The sequence below is a fragment of the Psammomys obesus genome, unplaced genomic scaffold, assembly GCF_907164565.1.
Source record: "Psammomys obesus unplaced genomic scaffold, mPsaObe1.curated_primary_1811, whole genome shotgun sequence".
In the NCBI taxonomy this organism is placed as follows: Eukaryota; Metazoa; Chordata; class Mammalia; order Rodentia; family Muridae; genus Psammomys; species Psammomys obesus.
Genome location: NW_026585643.1, coordinates 6,388,197 through 6,401,963, shown reverse-complemented (window position 1 = coordinate 6,401,963; position 13,767 = coordinate 6,388,197). Strand labels below are relative to the sequence as shown.

The following is a 13,767-nucleotide window of genomic DNA, read 5'->3' as shown; positions in this document are numbered from 1 at the left end:
TGCCCTCATCACAGAAATATACAGACTGAGTGAGCAAACCAGGGATAAATGTGTCAATGCCTGCAAATAGCACCAGGATACCCACCATCAAACCGGAGCCACCAAGCCCTGAGTTACTGGCCCTCTCCGTCACTTCCTTTGAAACCATTCCCCAGACAACCTGTAGCATCCTTCCTGTCACCTACGTGGCAGTTGGGGAGAGAAGCAAGGTGTGGCTCCTACAGAGCCCCTGCCATATCTACAGGAGCTATGCCTCGTGAGTCCCAAAGGAGCCATGACATTGCAGGCCGCTCTGAATTTCCTATGTACACATACTACAATAAAGCTTACTTTATCCACTGGGGACACAACAATCAAAAATCACACACTCGATAAACACACAAGAGTCACAACAATCAATAATCAATACAATCAATAATCATACAATAATCATGCACTTAAAGAAAAGTTAGTTAAAAACGTATGAGTTATTTGTGCCTGGAACTTTCTCCCAACTATTTTCAGACTGAAGCTGACTTTGAGTGCCTGAGACCATGAAAACAGGAAGTACCATGAATAAGTTTGAAAACCTTCCTCGGACACATCCATGGGCATCCTGACATCTGGACAGACGCTCAGTCTCCACCCTTCACACAGGAGCAGCAGGACTGGTCAGATCTGCCTTGAGGGCTCTAAGCCTCATCTCTTCAGCAGAAGTGTTCACGCTGAGGCCAGAACACAGCCCATGGGCAATGCTTTCCACACACTTTTACTCATGAACCAGCACATTTCCTTAGGAACATGGTGCAGATCTAGTTAGCATTGGCTTCTGAATTTCTCCCTGCTGAGGTAAATGGGAAAGGGTCCTCTCACTAGACCCAGTCTTCCTCACACAGCACAACCCAGAGCACTTTTCCACTCAGAAAACGCAGAAAACCAACATTCATTCTAGAAATTTGTTTCCTTTTCAATTCTCTCTCAAAAGTTACAAAATGTAAGCAAGGCTTGGTAATGCACACCTTTAATCCCAGGCTGCAAAGGCAGGTGGATCCTGAATTAGAGGCCAGCCTGGTCTACAGAGTTCCAGGATAGCTGGGGCTAAACAGAAAAACTCTGTCTCCTAGTCCAATGATAGGGGAGGTCCTCCTCCCCTTCCATCTGACCCTAGCCTATCAGGTCTCATCAGGACTGGCTGCATCATCATCCTCTGTGGCCTGGCAAGGCTGCAACAACATGGAGAGGTGATCAAAGGAGTATAGGGGGAGAAGAGGGAGGATGGGTGGGACTGGGAGGAGACAGCTACAGCTGGGATTAAATTGTAATAAATAAATGAAAAGAAAAATCCTGTCTTGAGAAGAAAAAAATAAAAGGAACTAATGTGTCCAGGGAGTTTTCCAGTGACCTAGAGGGATACCCAGAGAAGGTAACTGTCCCAGTTCAGAGAAGCAGGACCCAAGAGCTCTCCAGCTGACTCAGCCTCGGTTCACAATGATCTCTTTATCCCAGGCTGATCTGCACATCTTCATCTCAGAGGAGTGTCCCATTGACAGAGCTTTCTTCAAAAGCCCCAACCTGGGGACAAAGATGCCCTGTGTGGAGGGGAGAAGTGGCTTCTACATACTTTCCAAGAAAGCCTAAAAAACGGAGCCATTCTAATGGCAGAGGAAGCTTCTCCTTCCTGGACAGACCCCTCTGTCCAGAATGGAAGGGAAACTGAGGCCAGCAGCAGTGTCCATTCAAAGCAACAACCACAAAAACTGTTAATGACCCTCTTGAGTGAGTAAACTCAGTGGTCCGTCATTTAATAATCCTGAAATTTAATAAGCCCCTCTGCTTCAGAAGAGCTGATACATGGGGTTTCATTTAATTAATCTCAGCAGGCTTAAAAAGAAACCTTAGCAAGACATGAAAAACTCCTAAGGCCGAACTGGAAATAGTAGAAACTCCGTTGCCAAGCCAGGCGCACATATTACAAGCTGCAGTGGTTTGGTTCTGGGATGTGTCTCAAAGGCCCACACTGCTCAGTCCTCTGCCCATGACACTATAGTAAGAAGGCAGGACGTAGTGAAAGGAAGTAGGCCACTGGAGGCATGCCTTGAGGGGGAGATAGAAACCCAGCTCCAACTCCTTCCTGGACACCATGAATTGAGTATCTCTGCACACACACACACACACTAAGGGACTCTCTAACAGGCCCAAGCACAGGAAACATGGCACCATCAGGTTTTGCCTCTCTCTCCCTTGCTAAATCATTAGATTTCATTCCTAAAACTAGCCCCCCAAGGTCTATTCCCTTATTTGGCCACTGATTCTTTCCTGAGACTAAATACCAAGGTCTTCTAGCAATCAAAATTCATTTATTTGGCTACACTGGCTAACCTGTCCAATGAGGACTTACCAACTCACCCTAGCACAGACTTCCTCCTCTTCCCCTTAAAAACTAGTTCTGCAGAGACATCAGAGACACCTGCTGCTGCCTTCATAGAGGCAGCTGCCCCCGCCACCCCCCCTTGCCCTCGGGGTAATAGAGTCTCCTTTGTGCAGAGGATTTGGTGTCTGGGTATGTTCTGTGCTGACTCTGAGACTCCCCCTCCCACACACATGCCCTCCACCATGATGCTGTGCTCTGCCACAGGCTTCAAAGCCAGAGCAACTTCTGAAACCCAGACCTCAAATAAACTTTTCCTCCTCACAACTTATTTATCTCGGGATTCGGTTACAGTCACAAAAAGCCACAAACATAGAAGGTTTGACCCATCCACCTGCTAGGATTTGAATATTACAGCGTAGTAAATTACTGACATGACCTTGTAATGTTAGACTCGTCTGCCTCTGTGTTTTACCAGAAGGCTTCTAGGTCAGAGCCCATTGAGGGCAAGCACTTTTGTTTGAAGAGGTCAGATTACAAACAAGGATTAGAAAGAGCTCTTACTTCCTCCTCCAAGATCACCTCTGTGGGGAGATGGCCAGCAGGCTCTAAGCACTCAACATTCTTCTGCATGCTGAGCCAACAATTAGCAGCACAGCTCACGTGCAGGCAGAGCAGTCAGGCAGGAGAGCCACCTCTATTGCCTGGGTCACCCATATTCCCACACTTCCTAACCCAGCTTCCCTGAGAAGGAAATGTCTAGGATGAGCTCCTCCTTTTCTCGCCTCTCAGCGGCAATGATCATGGGAATGTGTCTCTCTGGCCAACACAGCAACATGGTACTTCAGGACTGAAGGGACCTGGGGTGGGTGCCTGGGATATTCTGCAAGGTCCCTGGAGAAGGGGTTGCTTTCAGACAGACAACACTGCTTCTTTTGCTGGTGCTGTTTGGGAAGGACAATGATGTGAGACAGTCAGTCAGGTGTCATTAATGAAGACTGCTGTGTATCAACTTCCTCCCAAACTGAAACCTTCCATCTTAAAAGAAAACTTCTCTAGATGTGTGTGGTTGTTTGAATGAAAATGGACCCATGGACTCCTAGGGAGTGGTACCATTTAAATATGTGGCCTTATGGGAGTAGGTGGAAGTAAGTCTCTGGGGGTGGGGCTTTGAGGCTTCGAATTCTCAAGCCAAGCCCAGTGTCTCTCTCTCTCTTCCTGCTGCCTGCCAATCTGGTTGTAGAACTCTCAGCTACCCCTCCAGCACCACGTCTGCCTGCAGGCCTCCAAGCTTCCCACTGTGATGACAATGGACTAAACCTTTGAACTGTAAGCTGGCACCATTTAAATGTTTTCCTTTACAAGAGTTGTCTGATCATGGTGTCTCTTCACAACAGAACCCAAACAACTACAGGGTGCAAGGAGAGAGTGAAACAACAGGCTCCTTAGGACAGGATGTTTATTTGGGGCGAAACAACAGGATATCCCAGGAAGGGGTAAAACACTCTATCCTGAAGAGAAGCACCTTAAGCCAGCAAGTAAACAAATCAAAAAAAAGCTTCAGGAAGTTCCTGGCACTTACTAGATTCACCAGGCCCCTTCCTTTCCTAAGAATATGACTCTCAAGACATGATTAGATTCACCAGGCCCCTTCCTTTCCCAAGAATATGACTCTCAAGACATGCTCGGCCACCTTGAAGAAACAGTGGCCAGCTAAGCACCTTTGAAGAGACCAGCTAAGTTGCCTGGAAGAGGCTCAGAACAACTTGAGCCACCTGGAAAGGACACTCTCCAATCTACTGATCTGCCTGCAGGCTAGGCAGGTGCCCAGCTTTTGTGAGCTGTCACTGTTGGTGTACAGGCAATTCAACTGGTCTGCCCTCAGGAGCCTTCAGGGTCCTGACAATGTCCTAGGTCATCATCTGCACCAGGTGGGCAGGTGGGAAGGATATAAGAACCCACCAACACCCTGCTTCCCCCACCCCCACGGCTCACTCAGGTTCTAATTCCACTCCTCTTCCCTCCCCTCAAATACATCTCCTTGTATCAGTCCCGTTTATGGCATCTTTCTCATTATTATAACAGTCACCCATGCTAGGGTGGACTTTGGTGACACAGCTATCTTTGAGTTATTTCTTCTCCTGTAAGTAACCCCAATAAAACTAGTGGTATCCATACTTGCATCTATCATTAGTTCCCTATTTAAGGGTGAGCGTCTCCCCAGGAAGTTGTCACATAACACTTGTCAATAGTCAACTCTGTTGCCATGGGCTGACAGAGTACCCTGGCAAAAAATTAGGCTGCATAGTATATACTGTATTATAGCATGGCCTGCCATCTCTCAGGGCCATGATGAATAAAATGTCTCAAACTCAGATCAAGCTCAGGAGAAATGATGCAATCATGAGAGCAGTAACAGGCTATAAAGCCTCCTGGCTGGTACATCATCTGTCACGTATGGACAGGGTGGTCAACAATGAGCCACATACATGACAGGGGTTCCATAAAGTCCTATCACCTGTGACCACAGCCTCCTAGCTTTGTGTAAGTACACTGTGACATGTGCCCAACAATGACAGCACCTGAGGACAAAGCACTGATCTTTCATTAGGAATTCCATGTTCTCATCACACCCACCCACTGAACTGTCATGCAGAACAAGTGTTCTAAAGAAGCTTCCACCGTCTTATTCAGAATGGTGTGGCCAACAACCTGAGAACACCTGTATGGGAGCCAGCATGGCTGGCACCTCCCTCCCGAACACTCAAGCAGCAGGGTCCATCTTTCTGGATGGGTGTACCAGTATGGTCCGCATCTGTGCCTCCCTGAGACAGTGACCATGGCCAAGCCTGGGAACAAGGTACTGTAAGGGAAAAAAGCCTGTCCCACTGTGGCCAAGACACAGACAGAGGCTCTAACACCACCAGGGTTGGGCTCACCCTGGTAAAACAAGAAGGCCCTTCAACAAGAAGGGCTGGGCACTGGCCCTGGGGATTTCAGGTTTGTTTCAGGAAAGTAAAGGCAAGCAAAGCATAGAAAGCAGCTGAGCAGCTCTCAACATAGCATTTGAAAGAACAGCATGCTCCTTCTTTCTGTCATATGTTGTATCGCTTGTGGGTTTTGGTGTTTTTTGTTGTTTGTTTTTTTTTTTTTAGCATCAACATTAATTTTTCTCTTTGAAATATATAAATTCATTTTGAATATAACTAAATGTTCACTAAGTATATTCTCTATTGTTCAAATGACCACTGAGAGGATGTTATTTCAGAGGGATTCATGAACATTTAAGCAACTGCCATTCCTTTGAAGGCCTGATTTCTAAGCCCTATTCAGGCTGCGGGCAAGGCCACTGATACAGCTAAGTCCACACAATGGCAGCTAGTCTTTACCATCAGACTGAGTGGCCTGTGTGCTGGCTATACAAAAGTTTCCCTCTCACTTAGTAATTGGGCAGCCGAACAAATACAGTGAATCAATTCTTCCCAGTTGCAATCCACATTTAAGTATGTGAGGTCAGTCTAACGGTAAACACCCAGTATTTGCAGCCCTGCACTGCCCAGCAAAACAAAACTAATGCCATCGTCAAACTTTTCCACAGAGAGTACAAATCATGAACAGGATATGAGTTCACGGACTTCTCGCTTATATAATTACACTCACCACATAGCCAGGACTAATTTAGCACCAAAATAAACTGGGAGCAGGCAGTACTCAGTACAGCACAGGCTTCCTTCTGAGGGCACTATGTTTGCCGCAGGTCACTTGCTCAAACCTTGGGTCTTGGGTCAACTTGGTTTTAATAACTTGCCAGGATATTTTAGGATAATTGTTGTATGGGATTTAATTAATCTCAGCAGGGTTCAAAGAAAGCCCACAAAAGCAACATGCAAAATGTCCTTTGGATGTTCTATTATTAAAAGCCAAATAAGCATGTTACTACAAAAGACAAAGATGGAGAAGGCTGCCATTGCCAGTCTAAACCAAAGGGAAATGGCTTAGCTGGTACAGGCACTTGCCGCTAAGCCTGATGACCTGAGTATGCTCCCCAGAACCCACATGGTGGCAGGAGAACCAACTCCAGAAAGGTGTCCTCTGACCTCTACATGTTTGAAGTGAGCACACATATAGGCACACCCCTAAAGAAATCACTGGTGTGTGGCAAGATGGTTGTGGAGCAGACTGGGGAGGCCCTGGGGAGGCAGAGACAGATGGATCTCTGAGTTTAGGGCCAGCCTGGTTTGCAGAGGTGACTGAACCCTAGCTTCCAAACCCATTACCTAAAACAAAAACTCCTTGGTCTGGAAAGATGGCTTAGTTATTAAGGGTACCTATTGCTCTTGCAGCAGAGCCAGGTTTAGTTCCTAGCACCTACCTGGTGGCTCATAACCATCTGTAATTCCAGTTCCAGGGGCTCTAACATCCTATGTGTAAGCACCACTCACACACACAGTGCAGAGATATACTTGCAGGCAGAACACCCGTACACATAAAATAAATGAATCTTAACAAACAAAAAACCCTGTAGTTCAACAATGACTGTCCAATGACTAAAACAACTGAAGTTGGAACGAATGTTCACAGGAAGATAGACAATGAAAAGATTACACATTATTTCAAAAGATGCTATAAACAGGTAGTTTATAACACAAAAGCCTTCCCATTCTAGAAGACAGATCTGACTGATAGCAAGGAAAGACCAGGTCAGATCGGGTGTGGAGGGAGTGAAACTTGGTTTGAAATGATGCAGGCCTAGAGGCACTGAACACTTCTGTCCGTCCTTTATGGCACCAATACTCTCCAATACCAGGCCCTTGCTCCTGTGCACAACAGCATCTTCTGAGATGTAATCCCCAAAGCGATGGCAGTTAGAGGTGAGGGCTTGGGGGAATAAGTGACTAAGTCATGAGTCGGATTAAGATCCATATAAAAGGAGCTTGAAGGGAGCTGAAGAAGAGGCTCAGCCAGTGCCTGAGTTCATATTCATAACACCCTTGTGAAAACACAGCGCGGCATTGCACACTCTGTAAACCCAGAGCTGGGGAAAGGAAACAGGAGGATCCTTAGGGTTTCGTGGCTTCCAGTCTAAGCAAGTACATGTAAGATGGGAGCTTCAGAGAGTCATGTAGCCTTTCCATTTTGCCATTAATTGCCATGGGAAGACAGAATGCCTATCCCCTCAGCCCCTTTCCCCAGTTCTGCCCTGTGAGATACCTTAGCCCTCTCCAGACACCAAATATCTATGCCCTAATGCTCAGCTGCCAGCTCCAGAACGGAGAGATGTTTCCACACGTCTCTCACTGTGTGTCAGCTACACACGCCGGCCACAGCAACAGGGACTAAGACAGCTGCTGTCTCTAGCTATCAGATAGGGCACCTGAGGAGCAGAGAGGCTAAGGTCTTCACAAGATTACACAGCTGACAGACAGCAGAGACAAATCAGGAGGCCAAGGACTGTGAATAGCTAAGAAACTGTCCTCTCCTCTGAAATCATGTACCACACGCCCGACTCGCCTTGTCTTCTCTGAAGACTTTCAGCCTCAAGCCATTCCTGGAGAAGAAACAAAAGCAAAATTGTTGTATTCCCCAACGAACTTGGAGAAAACGAGTAGCAAAATCAGGTCCAACACTCCAAGAGACGACACTGGCTGGCTGTGTAGGGATTGACACACGGTGGTCTGACTGCAGGCCATCCATCAACCCTACCAGATGCAGCTGAAGGTTAAAAGCTCTGGAGATGTGGTCGTGTTTAAATGTGGGGGTCTGATTTGCTATTATCTATTCCACATTTGCTTGTTTGGTTACAAAATGTATAGGGAAAAAGAAGAGCATGATGAAATATGGACAGCTGATGAGTTGAGGGAAACCACAGCATCGAATATGTTTTTCTTTGTCTTTTTTTTACTACAACAGAGGAAAGTTTGTTATCATACAGAGCATGTACAGGCCCTGGGTTCCAGGCCCTCTATCACAAAAAAGAAAAAGAAACAAGAAACACGCTTTCAGGCTACTGGCCTGCACTCCCAAATGTCTACCCAATAGGAGTGGGTGCAGCCCTAGAACTTTCTAACAAGTCCCCACACCTGGACTAGTCACAAACTAGTCACAAACATGGGATGCAGCCCTAAGAAACGGCCTGTGAGCTGGGTGTGGTGGCACATGCCTTTAATCCCAGCACTCAGGGAGGCAGAGACAGGCAGAAATCTGTGAGTATGAGGACAGCCTGGTCTACGAAGAGTCTAAGACATCCAAGGATGCACAGAGAAACCCTTTCTCAAAAAAAAAAAAAAAACAACAACAACAAAAAAAAACAATATAAAAAAAAAGGAAGAAGGGAGGAAGGAAGGAAGGGAGGGAGGGAGGGAGGGAGGGAGGGAGGGAGGAAGGAAAGGAAAGGAGGGAGGGCCGGCCAGAGAGCCTGTGGGGTCCTGGGAGTCTCGTCTCTAGTCTCTGCTTATGTTGTCCAGAAGACCCCACCTGGCCCTGCCCTTGTCATTATGTGCTTCCTCATCTCCAGGAGAGTGATCCTGCTGGGAGCCCCACGTCTTCCTGTATGAACTGACCATCACGCTCCACTGCTCTTCACCATGCATCCTGTCACACACCCACCTCTCCCACGACAATGTAAGATGGTGAGCCTCTTCATGAAAACTGTTTGAATTAGCACCCAGCACATAAACAACAACCAATACACGTCAAGTTCACATGTCCCTGCAAAACAGCATGGACAGTATGAATGTACAGGCCTGTGAGAGCAGAAGCTCCAAGTCTGAGTGACTCCCCCCATGGCTGCACCATTCACAGAGTAGAAGGAAGATTTTACAGGAGCACACTCCACCCCTTGAAGGGTGGCACCCAAGCACACATCTGAAACAGAAGCTGTTCTGCTTCTGCCACACAAGCTCCAACCCACATGTAGTCTGGGATGCAGGGTCCCTCTAGCTCTAGTACGTATATTGTCAGGGCACCAGGGCCTGATCTCTGAACTGTAATGTCAGCACTCCAGCACAACAGAGCGCCCCATTTCTGTCACTGACAACAGTACTTTTTCAGAAGGTCTGGGCTGCATGCAGTACCGGGCCCATCTCACGGCAGGCTTCCCTACTGTGTGTGCTGTTACCCAGGAGGCCTGGTCTCACCCTCCCCTTGTATCTGCTTCAGATGTGAGCAAAGGCTCTCTCCTAGTTGGGTACCATATGCCCTACGGCACAAAGTTTCGAAGTGGTAACTAGGAGGGGCTGAGAAAGGAAAAGGGAGCAGGTGGTTTGGTGGTCTAAGGAAGTGGCTTAGGAGAAGGAGACCCATGCTGCTACCCCATTAACAGGGGTGAAGGGAAAGGCCAGCCCTTCTCTGCCCAGTTAGATATACAGAGTTCTCTGCAAGCTCATCATCAGTCCTGTGGCTAAGTCCCAAGAGGGAGGTGGGGAAAATTCTGAGAGAGACACACGGTCTCAGAAAACTGCAGTCTGAGCTCCTCCTGAGCCATGTGTGGCTGCGTTTTCTGATAAGGAAACCAAATTCTTTATGCTGTTCATCAGCAGTAATAGTAGAAACACCTGTGACCATGAGTATTCAAGCTCAGCTAGGGTAAAAAGCCAGAACTAGATAGAAAACGCGCTTGCCAATTGCTACATCTGCCCCAGGGCCACAGCTCCTCAGGGGCACCAAGCATCACACTACAGAGCCAAAACAGGATGCAGATTCCGGAGTTCTCAAGCTTCTGGAGTCCTCAAGCTCCCCAGTCCTACGTGTTCTCTTCAGTCCAACAGGCAGGAACCACCTACCGTGTAAAATGCCCTGTGCTGGCATGCTTGCCTGGGCAAATTGTAGGCTGCAGTCACATCCAACACTGAAAAACTCACATGGCTCTAATAAGCCAGACAGTCATGGATTCAAGTCTGCCTTACTGCTGACAGTGGGGCTCTGGGCATGGCAGCTTCCCTGGACCTCTAGAATGTACTATGCAGCAGTGGAACCCAGCTTCTGCCATCTGAACCACAGAGCATAGGTGACACGTATAGGAATCTTCTCCCTCCCAAGGAGGTAATGGCCACCCCAGCACACGTGGGTGTACTGAAGTACACACAACACCTCGGGCAGCAGGGTTCACATCTGTTAAGAAAGGCTGATCTGAAAGACAGACATCACAGAAAACCACGGCCTTCAAAGCTCTCCAACAGTGTGGGAATCAGTGCAGACGGCTGGGGTGAGAACCCCAAGAAGGGCTTGAGGACACCGAAGTCAGTACCAAAACAGTAGCTCCCTGCCCCTGCCTCTCTCTCCCTGTTTCATTTCGATAGGGAGGTAATGAAAATCACGTACATTCTTTGTACTGATGTGATTCCCTCAGGAAAGGGAAAGAGCAAAATACTCCAGCTATTGATTTAAAGATTCCTATGTGTCATATGGTCTTCCTATAAAAGCCATGTACTTTTTCTGTTCACTCCTGCTGCTCTGGAAACAATCACTCCTCTAAAACACCTGAACTTATACATACTTCTGTGATACATTATCCCAATTATGTCATCATATCTCAAAAGCTAACATTTTCTTCTTAAATCTTTAAGGTGTTAGCCAAAAGAGGAAAGAAAACTACAGATGATTTCTACTCTAAATGTGCAGATCCACTGCTATTTAGCTCAGAAAAAGAAAGATAAGGTTGCTTTCTACACCAAGCTATAGGGCCAGCCATCCAAAGACCCAAGTCTTAGGACCAGCTCTGGGGTTCAAGGGCTGCCCTACAAATTTGTCTATTTCTGGGCCATGTTTCCTGCTGCGTGGAATCTAAGGTCCCTTCCAGCTAGAGTCTGTAACTCCAGCAGTCTTCAGTGAACTTGTCTTCCCCTCCTAGAAGTGAAAACTAGCAAGGAAATATCTGATCGTGGCTTTAAGACTGTACAGTGAAACAGAAATGAATACTCATGAAACCATATGGCTCTCAGACACCCAATGGTCCATCCTACTAAAGTGAAACAAACTTAATTCCTGACATATGAGCCAGTCAGCAATATACTTTTTATGGTGTTTTCCTCCCAAGGTTCTATGATGAAGACAGAAAGCAGGCTGAAGGCACAGATGAAGTGACACCCAAGCTTTCAGAAGGACATCAGCCACTTGACTTTCCCCCAGGCACTGTCCTGCAAGAGTAGACTCTGTGCCCTAAATGAGCATACACTGCAAAATAAACAAAACATGGCAAATAACAACCTCATTTCCAAAGCTGGATGCCAGCCTGAGTTCAAGAAGTCACACGGCCCCATGAAAAGAGGTCTAACAACACAGCCAGGACAACCCTGACTGTAGCCCTGGCTGTGGCTGCTTACCTTCCCTGAGCACACCCTTTGCCACCTGTAAAAGGAGGGCACTAGTGGATCTTTATAGGGATTGGAAGATTTTAAATGAAGGTTACTGTTTGGCACAGTCTTTGGCTAAACACTGTGTTGCGATCACATTAGTGTTAACAATGACACCACTCTAGGACTGCACGTCCAATTCTACTAAGACATAGACACAGTGGCCCATGGCAAGGCCTGAGAGCCAGGCAGGTGCTGCTGTGGAAATGCAGCAGCCTCCCAGACACTTGCAGACTTTCTGGAAAAAAGCAGTATGTCTGCGAGGTACCTCAGAGCTGACTGTAAAGGAGGAAAGCAAACCTAGTGGCATTCTTGGCCTGTGAAAAGAACCACAAGAGGGATGTGAGACCAAGGGAGCTGGGGAGGCCACCAAAGCACTGGTAGGCTATGGCTGGGGGAGTACTTGTCGGGAAGAAGCAGGTAAAAAGGCAGAAACAGAATACAGGGGACACACACAAGTCACTCCATGCGTGGGGGTGGACGGCTAACCGGAGGCCAAAGAGGTGAACAGAAAATAATTAAAACACTGGATGGGAAGCAACTTCCCCACAGGCTCTAGAGGATGGGGGAGGGGCAGAGAACAAGGTTCAGCCCCACATGGTGGGGTGCATAATTAACCGGTACCCGGGGAACAATGCAGTGAGGAAGTTTGAAAGGGGAGGAGGGCAGAAAGAGAAAAGGCGCATTTGAAAGGTGGAAAAAGAAGTTTTTTTTTTTTTTTAAGGCAAAAAGGGCTAAATTTCTGTGCTTTAAAAGTGGGATCAAAAAAGATAAGCAATAAACTACAAAGTCTGGAGAAGTTAGAAAGCAACAGACAGCCGAAATGAGGTCAAAGGAGCAGAAAAAATCGTGGGGGAGGGAGACAGGGCTCCTGGAAGCCTTGGTAACCAGTGGAGAATAAATTCAAATTACTATTCTACTTATCAATGTCATGATCCCATGCTGGGTAGCAACTATACCAGCTTGGCTCGCTTGTGTTTGGTTTGGTTTGGTGTAGGGACTTTTTGCTGGCTTGCTTCACTCGGAGAAGAGATTTGCTCCGGCTCTGTGATTTTGCCGTAAAAAGTGGGATCCGCCACAAGCCACCAGAATTCCGGTCCGACGCCTGGTGCAGCCGTACGTTCCTGAGACTGGCCAGTATAGCAATTCCCCATATCCTGAACTGAAATGGAACCAAACCAACTCTGCCAACTCATTCTCCACGCAAGAGACGACAAAGTCCCGGAATCTGTTTTTCTAGGCTGCGTCCCTTAAGGGACCTGGAGAGAAACTTGCTTTATAACTCAAGTGTTCAACTAAACGCAACCTCTCAATCCCCTCCATGCACACACAGGTCACGCCCTCCAAGGAAGGAAGCATTCAAGGGGCCAGTGGCGGCCCAACCTTTGTCCGTAGTCCTGGCGCAACCCCGGCAGCCCGCCCTGCAAGCAGGCAGCGCGGGTAGATAGAGTTTCAGGGTAATCCCTGACGGGTCCTGTGGGAAAAGCACCATAGAACAGCACACCAAGGCCTCCCTGGGGGGCGCTGACGAGCGGGCTCAGGGCTCCAAGCAACCGCTACCAGGCGGAGCGCACAGTGGCGCAACAGGTGAGCAGCACGGGCCAGTTCCACGAGCCGCAAGCAGGAGCTGGCAGCTGGACACCCTCAAGTCACGGAGGCCGTCCTCGGCGCTCAGTTCCTCCGCGATGCCCACCCGACAGTCCGCGTCCCGCACAGCCTAGCGCCTCACTGAGCAGCCTCACCTCGGCGGTCCCCACTCCACGAAAGCTCCAAAGCCAGCGTATCCAAGGCACCCAGCTCGCCGGCCGGCGCCAGCGGGGATCGCGCGTCGAGCTCGCCGAGCTCTGCGCGCCGTGGCCTCCACTGAAAGGCAAGCGCCGATTCCGCCCTCCCGCGCTCGGCCGCCTCCTCCCAAGGGCCACGCCCCCACCCCCTCCCGAAGCCACGCCTCCGAGCAGCTCCCCTGAAGTCACGCCCCCGAACCCCCTGAAGGGTCCTTGCTGCCTGCCCAGCCCCGGGGGCCACGCCCCCAGCTCATCTTCCCTTAGACCACGCCCATAACCGTTGTTT

The 13,767-nt window shown here is 48.4% G+C and overlaps 1 protein-coding gene across 1 annotated transcript in view; it reads right to left on the bottom strand.

The window, feature by feature from the left end:
• Spata13 (spermatogenesis associated 13) overlaps positions 1 to 13,560 on the bottom strand; it is a 140,632-nt gene extending 127,072 nt beyond the window's left edge. The window contains exon 1 of the mRNA XM_055617324.1: positions 13,440 to 13,560. The gene's annotated coding sequence lies outside the window, so the exon portion shown is untranslated. The remainder of the gene's footprint in view (positions 1 to 13,439) is intronic.
• Between the last annotated feature and the right edge of the window lie 207 nt (positions 13,561 to 13,767).